We start from the raw sequence: 10,315 nt of genomic DNA, 5'->3' as shown, positions 1-10,315 counted from the left end.
GTACCTTGGATCACAGGGACAACAGGTAAAATGACAATACATGTGCACATTCTAGACACATTTTGAAAGTACAACTGATTGGACTGCCTAGTGTGGGCTATGGTATATAAAGAGAAAGCCAAAGGTTGTGGCCTGACCCACTGGAAGGAGAAATTTGCCAACTGAAATAGGTGAAGCCTGAGAATCGAGTAGGGTTTTGGTGGGGCGTGGATGGGAATTAGTCCATTTGGAATGTGTCAAATTTTGAAATAGCTCTGAAATAGCCAAGTGGAGATTTCAAGAGATAGTTGCATGTTTGAGCCTGGAGTTGAGGGAAGAGGTCTGGAAAGGAGATATAATTGCGGGAATCATCAGTATATGGATGATATTCAAAGCCATGAGATTAAAGGCAAACGAGGGAGCAGATGGAGTTCGAGGACTGAGACCTGGGCCCCCAACATGAAGAGGTGTGGGTAGAAAATATGAAACAGCAAAGGAGACAGAGGAGGAATGAGCAATAAGCAAGGACATGACCCAGGAGAATGCGGTGTCCTGGGAGACAAGTGTAGAAAGTTTACTGAGGACACAGTGTAGAGGGTATGGGTACAGATGCTGGTAGGTAGAAAACCTCTCTGGGTCTCAGTTTCTTTATTCATAACTAAAGCTTATAATGCTCACCTTGCCTAGATTTTGTAAAGGCTAAATGAGTTAATATAGATGAGTGTCTAGCTCCCAGTACCACTCAGAAAATGACACCCCCTGACTTGTCTCCTTGTCCCTTAATCACAATTTCCACTTCTGGGAAGCTCTCTGTTGAGAGATTGTGCTTCTATTTGATAAATTTGAGAAGCTAGTGAGGTTAGGTTTATTCATAAATACTCATCAGATTTTTAAAAACATTCCATTCTTAATAAAATGCATCAGGCACTGCATGAAATGCCTCCTATTAGAATATTACGACAAAGGCAATAAAAATGTCAGAGTAGCATATTTCATATCTTTACCATCCTGTTTGGATAAACTAATTTTAAACCCAAAGATTTATTTAAATGTTCCACAGCCTTTATAACAGAATTAAGGTACAGGAGCTGCTTCAGGCTGTGGGTCAGAATCTGTGAGAAACCACCTCCCTTCCAACTTGATTTCATAGCGCAGATCAGCCAAATGGATGAGCCAAAAGTTTGAAGTCAGCCAAGTTGCATTGATTCATTTCACAGGAATTGAGGTAAAGGTCAATTCCCTAGGAATCAGGAACCCTGGGCTCTAACCCTGAGGTTAACTTGTCCTACTGGACTTGACCATTGGAGAGACCTGAACTTTCTGGGCCTGTGTTTCCTAATATATAAAATAAAAAGCTTGGATCTGATGGCATCAGGGCCTGTGATTCTGAGAGTTTGAGATTGTGTGAAGCTTCATGGCATAGAAAGAGATTGACTGAGGCCACCACAATCCCACAGTGTGATTTGGGCAGATTGTTCCACTTCTTTGAGTCTTAGTTTCCTCAACTTTCACCTGTGTTGTGAGAACCGAATACAATCCTATAAGAGGATCCCTTTATTAAGAGAACTCTGCTCTTCCAAGTTAAGGGGCTAAAGCCCTGGCCTCAACCAGGAGAGGGCAGGGAATATGAGGACCAACCTGTGGAGTGTATTCAAAATATCCTCACCTCCCTACCCCTCAGCAGGTGAGCCAGTGTGGTCAATAGGCTTCTTCTCTTTTTCAAACTATTAGATTGACAGTGGTTTCCTGAGAAGAATGGTAAGGACGTGAATGGACTTCATAAGAAAGCTTTGATGCTGACGAACACTGTCTGCAATGGATACAGATACAGGACCAGTGAGAGGTAACTGCATCTCTGTTCACAATCCCAGGTTTAAGTGTGTACAAGTCTGTCAGAATTATTTTTCTCCTGCATTTTATTCTTTTTTTCCATCACTATCCTCTTTCTCCCTTTTGAGACCCCATTCTCTCCCTCGATAGGCCTCTCTAATTTTTAATTTTGACTACTGCTGAGAGAAGACAAGTTGGTCGAGAGGTGTGGCAAAAGCTGACTTTCCTTGTTGGTTTCTATCACAGGTCGTCTGCAAAGAAGATCACTGTGCTCCTCTTCCCATCGGGACAAGAGTCAATTTCCCCCACCCTGAAATCAGGCTGGCCCGTGACTTAGTTTGACCAACAGAATGCAGCCAATGTGATGTTCTGAGACTTCTGGACCTAAACCCTAAGAAGCCACATAGATTATTCTTTGACTCAGGGAAATCCAGCTGACCACGGGAAGAAGGCCAAGCTGTCCATGTGGACAGAAGAGACCATGTGGAGGAGAATCTAGGCTTCAGACATATGAGTGATTCCACAAAACCACAAGAAGAGTGAGGTCCAATCATCCTAGCAGTCCCCAACCTTTCAAGCCATTCCAGCTATGGCACCGGACACATGAATGAGGCCATCTTGAATCCTCCAGTCCCAGACGAGCCATATGGGGGCAGTCATAAGCTGTTTCAGCTGGACCCTCTTCTGATTCCCAGCCTACAGACTTGTGCCCAATAAAATGGTTATTTTTCTAAGCCACTAACTCTTGAAAAAACAGGGTTTAGATGAGTTAATTACCTTGTCCTAAGTCACAAAAAGGGTGACCAGCAGAGCTGAGATTAGAACACAAGCCCAAGCTCTCTCAAATTGATAATGATATTCTTCTTTTTCCTCACACTCCACTGTAGTTGCATAAAGAACTTAAATTTCAAGATTTTAATTATAGAACGTTAGGCTTCAAAGCACAAGCATGTTAAATTGGTATCACACAATTCAGCTTTCAATTATTTACCAACTTACTCTGTTCTCTAATTACTTGATCAGACATATTTCAATTTATAATTTTTCAGAAGTCAGCAAAAAGGAATGTACTTCCTGACAGTATTTTGAAGTATATTCATTAGATTTATAACATGTGGTCCTTACTTTTCACAATAGAAGTAGTCTTTTAATAGTTTTATGTAAACAAAACCTGGGTAAATCAAATCTTATTGTAATAAAATAAAAGTCTCCATTTAAAGAAAATCAGCGGTGAACTTTTTATAGAGCTTGAATCATTTTTAAGGTGATGAATCACTACAGGGTCATTTTCTATCCTGGAAGCTGAGATTTTTGTTATATTTTGGCACAACTTTAAAAGATGAAATATGTACAGTGCATAGAATAGTCCTTGACCCAAAGTAAGTGCTAAGAAAATAAGTGGTAACTATTACATGCATATTATGGGTTGAATTGCATTCCTCCCAAAATGTTGACGTCTTAACCCACAGTACCTATTAATATGAACTTATTTGGAATAAAGTTTTTGCAGATGTTATCAAATTAAGATGAGATCATTCGTGTGAGACCTAATTCAATACCACAACAGCCTTATAAGAAGAGAAAACTATCATGTGATGACAGAAACTGAGATTGGAATGCTAAAGCTTTAAGTCAAGGAATGCCAAGGATCAACAGCCATCATCAGAAACTAGAAAAGGCAAGGAAGGGTTCTACCTGGAGTCTCAGAGGGAACATGGTCCTGCTGAAGCCTTGATTTTGGACTTCCAGCCTCCAGAACTGTGAGAGTCACCCAGTTTATGGTAATTTGTTACAGTTTTTGAAGGAAAACTTACAAGGAGGAAGATAAGTGAGGAAACAGGACAGAGGACAATTTTTGGCCAAATGAACAGATATTTCCAACCACTTTCGCCCATGCCACTTGTATTGTAAAGGCTAGAAAAAATTAAATACTTAATTTTTCTTTGTGCAGGTATGTGTGCATCATTTACAGAAGACAATTTTTTTTTAATTAAATGTATTGAGGTGACAATGGTTAATGAAATTACATAGGTTTCAAGTGTACATTTCTATAATACATCATCAATATATCACATTGTGTGCTAACCATCCAGAGTCAGCTCTCTTTCCATCACCATATATTTGACCTGCTTTACCCTTTCCTGTCGTCCACCATACCCCATTATCCTGTGATATCCACTAAACTGTTGTCTGTGTCTATGAGTTCTTGTTTCTTTGTTTGTCTTGTTCCTTTGTTGCTTTCAGTTTTATATCCCACATATCAGTGAAGTCATATGGTTCTTGACTTTTTCTGTCTGACTTATTTTGCTTAGCATAATAATTTCAAAATCCATCCATGTTGTCCCAAATGGCAGTATTTCATCTTTTCTTATGGCAGAATAGTATTCCATTTTTCAAAGTCTATTGTAGTTGGAGTTACTCGTGTGACACATCTCTAGCCAAGGAAACATAAGGAGAATTCTGCTAGGAGATTTTGTTTTGTTTTATTTGTTTGATTGAAGGTAAAGGCATGACTAGGCCAGCCTTCCATGTTCTTCCTTCAAATGTCCTCTCTTGGAGTAAAGCAGCCATCTTGCAACAGATAGGTAGCAAGCACCAGAGAAAGACCAAGAGAATCACAGTGCACTATGTGCACATAGTGACACGATGTGGCCACTGTTCTTGGCAGGCAGCCCCTCTCCAATGACCACAGCTCTTCTCAGGTTTCAGTAACATTCGTACCTACAGGTGATAACACCTCCCCATGGTTGCTATGCTCTGGACACTTCACCATCCTTCATTGGTTCCGTTAACCCTGTTCACAACTTTGGAAAATGACCCCTCTTTAAACTCTTTAGTTACCCTTTGAGTATACCATCTGTTTTCTTTTGATAAGCTGATTTATTCAGGATATACAGGATTAGGAGTTGAGATTAAAGAAAGAATCTGTGAGAGGATTTCCTTTGAGAGAGTTGAATTGGGATTTCAAGAGGAAGGGGGGGTCATGGGTGCTCAGAGAAGATAATGAATAAGGTTTGAAGCACCAGTTGGAAGCTCTGAGCCCAAGGGACAGGAGAAGGGGTGCTTATTAAAAGTAGGGTGGTCTGGCTGGTTTGTTTCATTGAGGAAACCCATGATATCTTGGGCTGGTCAAATTCACTAGAAGAGATTCTTCAAATGTCTTCTGAATGGCAAAGCCACAGTCCAATTTTATGGAGACTGAGTGGGACAAGAAGGGTAGGAGCAATGTCTCAGCATTCAGAAGGCGAATTTTATTTAAGCCTTCATTTTGTACCACCACTCTGTCATGTCACCATTATCACCTGTCTAGACATCATCCCCATTTTATCCTCTTAGGAAAATAAACTTCTAGTCGTCTCCCAGGATGGAGAGGGGGTGAATTCAAGAAGGAGATACGGGGATTTCAAGTACTTCTTGTCCAGACCTTTAAGGAATCTGCCCTCTCGTCTGACACACCACTCTCCCTTCACTTCCAGAAGTATCTGTTTCTATCACTTCCTTTTGTGGTGCTAGTTTGCCAGGGCTGCCATAACAAAGAACCATAGCCTGGGTGGCTTGAACAACAAAATTTTATTTTCTTACAAGACTGGAGGCTGGAAGTCTGAGATCAAGGTGTCAACAGGGTTAGTTTCTTCTGAGACCTCTGTCCTTAGCTTGTAGGTGGCTGTGTTCTCCCTGTGTCTTCACCTGATCTTCCTTCTGTGCATCTGTGTCCTAGTGTCCTCTTCTTAAAAGGAAACCAATCACATTGGATGAAGGCCCACCCCAATGACCTCATTTTAACTTAACTACCTCTTTAAAGACCGTTCCAAATACAGTCCCATTCTGAGATACTGGGGATTAGGAGTTCAATGTATGAATTTTGGGGGTGATATAGGTCAGCTTATAGCAAGCAGTATAAAATTGGATTTCTTTGGTTTCCCCCATGCTAGCTTAAATTTAACTTCTTGGATTTGCTAAGTCCACTCAACCAACTGCTTTCTACCTCCCAAAATATAGTTGCCATTAACTCTTCTCCCAACATTCCCCATTCTCATTTGGTGTGGTTTAGAAGTCAGCAAAAACAAATGCTTGTATTCCATCCCTCATCTCTCATCAGATGTCTCTAGCCCAACTTTGTATCTCTTAACATGACAACATAAGAATTTTCCAAGTTATTGTGAAACTTTCCTAAAGCTAATTTTTATGGTTGCATAACTGAATCTTCCAATAAAAAGGTGTCATGCTCTGTTTATCTATTTGACCTATGGATGTGCTTATAAGTCTGCAATAGAAATAACACTATAGTAAACATCTGTGTCAAGAGTATTAACTCTTTAAGGCTTTCTTGATATATACTTCAATTCCTCTCATCTAACTCACCATCCATTGTAAGATACAGCAAAAGAGTCAAACAAGTTTGCTTCCAGAGAAGAGAAATGGGGGTTGGTGAGGTCAAGGGACTAATTTTTACAAGTCTCTTAAAACATTTTGACTGTAGCTATGTGCATCTTTGAAATCTGATAAAAAAATAAAAACAAAGGGAAGAATTAAGCCAGAAAATTACGTCTACAATGTGACCTCAATTATTTAAAACCAATTTAGGGGCCGGCCCGGTGGCTCAGGCGGTTAGAGCTCCATGCTCCTAACTCCGAAGGCTGCCGATTGGATTCCCACATGGGCCAGTGGGCTCTCAACCACAAATTTGCCAGGTTCAACTCCTCGAGTCCCGCAGGGATGGTGGGCTCCACCCCCTGCAACTAAGATTGAACAGGGCACCTTGAGCTGAGCTGCCTCCTGGATGGCTCAGTTGGTTGGAGCGCATCCTCTCAAGCACAAGGTTGCCAGTTCAATTCCTCGAGTCCCACAAGGGATGGTGGGCAGCGCCTCCTGCAACTAAAATTGAACACAGCACCTTGAGCTGAGCTGCCGCTGAGCTCCCGGATGGCTCAGTTGGTTGGAGCGCATCCTCTCAAGCACAAGGTTGCCATTTCGATTCCTCAACTCCCGCAAGGGATGGTGGGCAGCGCCTCCTGCAACTAAAATTGAACACAGCACCTTGAGCTGAGCTGCCACTGAGCTCCCGGATGGCTCAGTTAGTTGGAGTGCGTCCTCTCAACCACAAGGTTGCCGGTTCGACTCCCGCAAGGGATGGTGGGCTGTGCCCTCTGCAACTAGAAACGGCAACTGGACCTGGAGCTGAGCTGCGTCCTCCACAACTAAGACTGAAAGGACAACAACTTGACTTGGAAAAAAGGCCTGGAAGTACACATTGTTCCCCAATAAAGTCCTATTCCCCTTCCCCAATAAAAAAATCTTAAAAAAAAAAAAAAAAAGCAGCCATATCCCGAAACTCCAGGTCCTGGAATGTCTCCTTCACTCCAGGACAGAGACATGAGAATACGCCTTAAGGTTAATAGATAATCTCAAATCCCTTCTGGCTGGACATAGGAGCAGACCTGATAGATAGAAATGGGTTGGTTCGTTAATCCCTTCAGGATGAGCAAACAGGACAAACCTGATAGATGAATTCAATTAGAAGTCTCCAGCCCCTTTCCTCAAGCAGGCAAGGGAAGGCATAACAGTAAGAGCTTTTATTAAATAAATAAATAAATAAATAAATAAATAAATAAATAAATAAATAAAACCAATTTAAAAATTTATAGAAAAAATACTAAGGATCAGCAGGGGTAAGTTTATGAGTGAGTTTTATTTTTATTGTTATCTATTTCTGGATTTCTGAAAATTGTTTGAAGTGAGCAGTAGCTTCTAGAAGAAAAAAAAACTTCACCTTTTTTTCTTTATTCTAAAAAGAAACATGAGCTGAATGAAATATACCAAACTATAGTCCTTGTGTGATGAAACTATGGATGTTACTTCTCCTTTGTTTCTCTAAAGTTTCCAAATCTCCTCTAACACATGTTTTGGGGCTTTAAGGGCCCAAGAAATAACACCCTAGTTGAGAAATAGACAAAAAATTACGACGGATGAAGAATAAAATGTCACCTTTATAATTGGTAAAAACTAGGTTGGAAGACTTGCGTAAAAATCCTATTTCTGTGTGGGCCAGCTATTTAATCAAATTAACTGGAAAGCTACCAAAATCTACACTCTACTTTGTGCTAAGGAGGACCATCCAAATGCTTACTTAGAATCACTTGCTGAGGTCTGAGTCAGCCTTTGGGGTCTTCCATTGTTCTAAATATCCAGGGAAACACCAAAGAAATGTCAGTTATTCCCATCAGTGTTATCAAAGGGTGATTGCATTGCTGTTGCTAACAGACAATTCACAATATTTAGCATAGGGACAATCAGGAATGGCAAAAGGAAACTCTTGCTAATATAGTTGATTAGGAAGTTTCATAAATAATTGCTAATGTGCTAGAGTGGAAATGAAATTAAGGAATAAAAATGTAAATGTGTGTAAAGGAAACCTGGATAGTTTCCAGGGTATACTCCAGGGGGTAACTAGAATTTTCTCCATAGTTCTGGAAATCACGTAGATCTGAGATTGCCCAGTTGGTGGGTATGTGCATCTTACTGTTGGAAGGCGAAAACTTTGGTCCCATAGCTCTGCTAGGATAGGGGCTAGGGTAGAGGCTTCTCCACTTGGGGCAGGTCTTGGCCTTCTCAGTCCTTCTCAACCATTTCTTATAATTTTGCCAGACATGAAACCTTCTTTGTACCTTCTCATTCAACTGAGTTCCCTTTGAACTTAATAGTTTAAACTTAATAGTTTTGCCTGAACATATTCTTATTTAATATTTACTAAGACAACATCCCTACTTGAAGATAACACTGGAAAACAAATACTTGGTAATCTATAGAGCCAAGCAGCCTTCGGATGAGTGGATCTAAAAGTGTTCACTTAGCCACAGGTAGTAAAATGGATGCAGCATCTCACCTTTGTCTGTTTAAATCATGACCACCCATTTAAAGCAAATAGAATGATTGCAGCTCCATGCACACTTGTACCAATGGTGCCTTATAATTACAGAATGATTTCTAGAAGTTCTATCTCAGAATTTCATTGGGATACAGATTTTTGGCCAGTATAGTCAGCCATTTTTTAGAGTCATATCTCATTTTTCTGTTTCTTTGAGCCCAGTGTGATCACCTTTTCTCAGCAAATTTGGAATGGAACTCACAAAAATAGAGTTCATAAAGCATATTCAAAAGAATGAGTCACTAGCATTTGGACTGCAGTAACATATAGAAGACAATAATTTGAAGGGGGGTGGGAAAGTACTAACCAATTCACGCCCCACTTGCTGACATATATTGACAAAATCCAACAGTGTTAACGAATAGAAGTCCAAAGAAATAAAAGCTAAGATGGACCCACAGCTTCCCTGTCATATGTGGCACAGCACAGTGGGTGCTACAGCATGGCTGCCCAGAAGTCCTGCAAGCCCCAGGAACTCATTACTCGTCCCCCCAGGTGCTAGGAGTGCTGGCAGCCAGTGGTTCTCAACTGAGTCCCCACTGAATTGCTCTTGGCTGAGGACATCCAGCTCACCCAAAGTCACAACAACCTACTCTAATGACTGGTTAGTTTTCTGGCCCTTGCCTTAAAGAAAGACCACCCAAAGGGCCATCCCAGCTCCCTTGGGGATCAGCTGAGGCTTTTGCTGAGACTGCATAGCAGCCTAATTTCTCTTTTTGCCCAATTCCTGAGTCTTTTGCCTCCCGCTGCCCCTAAGTGTTGATCTCAAGACCACTCCAATAAACTTCCTCTCTCAACTCTCCTTCCCAAAGTCTATTTCTTAGTGAACCTGACCTATGACACACATATGCCTTAAGCTGGTTCATCTACCAACTTGTTTGAAGTCATGAAAGTATTCCCCAGGGCACTGTTTTGAAACAAAAAGCTCATTTTGGCTTGTAATTTTGAGGCATATATTTACAAGCTGGTTACAAAACAGTTCACACACTATGATTGCAATTAAAAACATACTTATAAGTATACATATTTCATAATAATAAAGACTTGAGGACATAGTCAATGAACTAATACTTTATGTGTACCTACTTTTTGCCAGGTATTAATTTCAGCATAACACGAAAAATATGAAAATGATGATTATCTCGGGGTGATGGAATTAGAAGTGATTTTTGTTTTCTTCTTCCTCTTGTTAGCATATTTCCCAAATTTTGCTTTGTAATTCTATATACAAAGTTATAAAAAGTATTTTGTAAATAAGCCTTACATAAATAATTTTTCATCTCGTCAAGTATTTCAGTAAACATCTGCTGCAATTTTTATATTGTAACCCCATTTTTATATTGTAACCCCAATTTTTACATGTAACCCCAAATTCTTCTCTCCACTCTCTGAAAAGCCCAAGACCTACAAAAATAAGATGTGTCAGTTCAACAGAAGTTGAAGGGCAAGTTTTAAATGTCAAGATTTGGGATATGCAGAGTTGTTATTGATTCTCCAGTACTGAAAAAAATAGCTTGAGTATTTTCTGAAAGTTTTCATTTTGAAGCTGAGAAAAGGGTACTCTTAGGTACTTCCCACTGA

The sequence above is a fragment of the Rhinolophus sinicus genome, linkage group LG02 (genome assembly GCF_036562045.2).
Source record: "Rhinolophus sinicus isolate RSC01 linkage group LG02, ASM3656204v1, whole genome shotgun sequence".
Classification (NCBI taxonomy): Eukaryota; Metazoa; Chordata; class Mammalia; order Chiroptera; family Rhinolophidae; genus Rhinolophus; species Rhinolophus sinicus.
Note: the sequence above shows the minus strand (reverse complement) of the source record.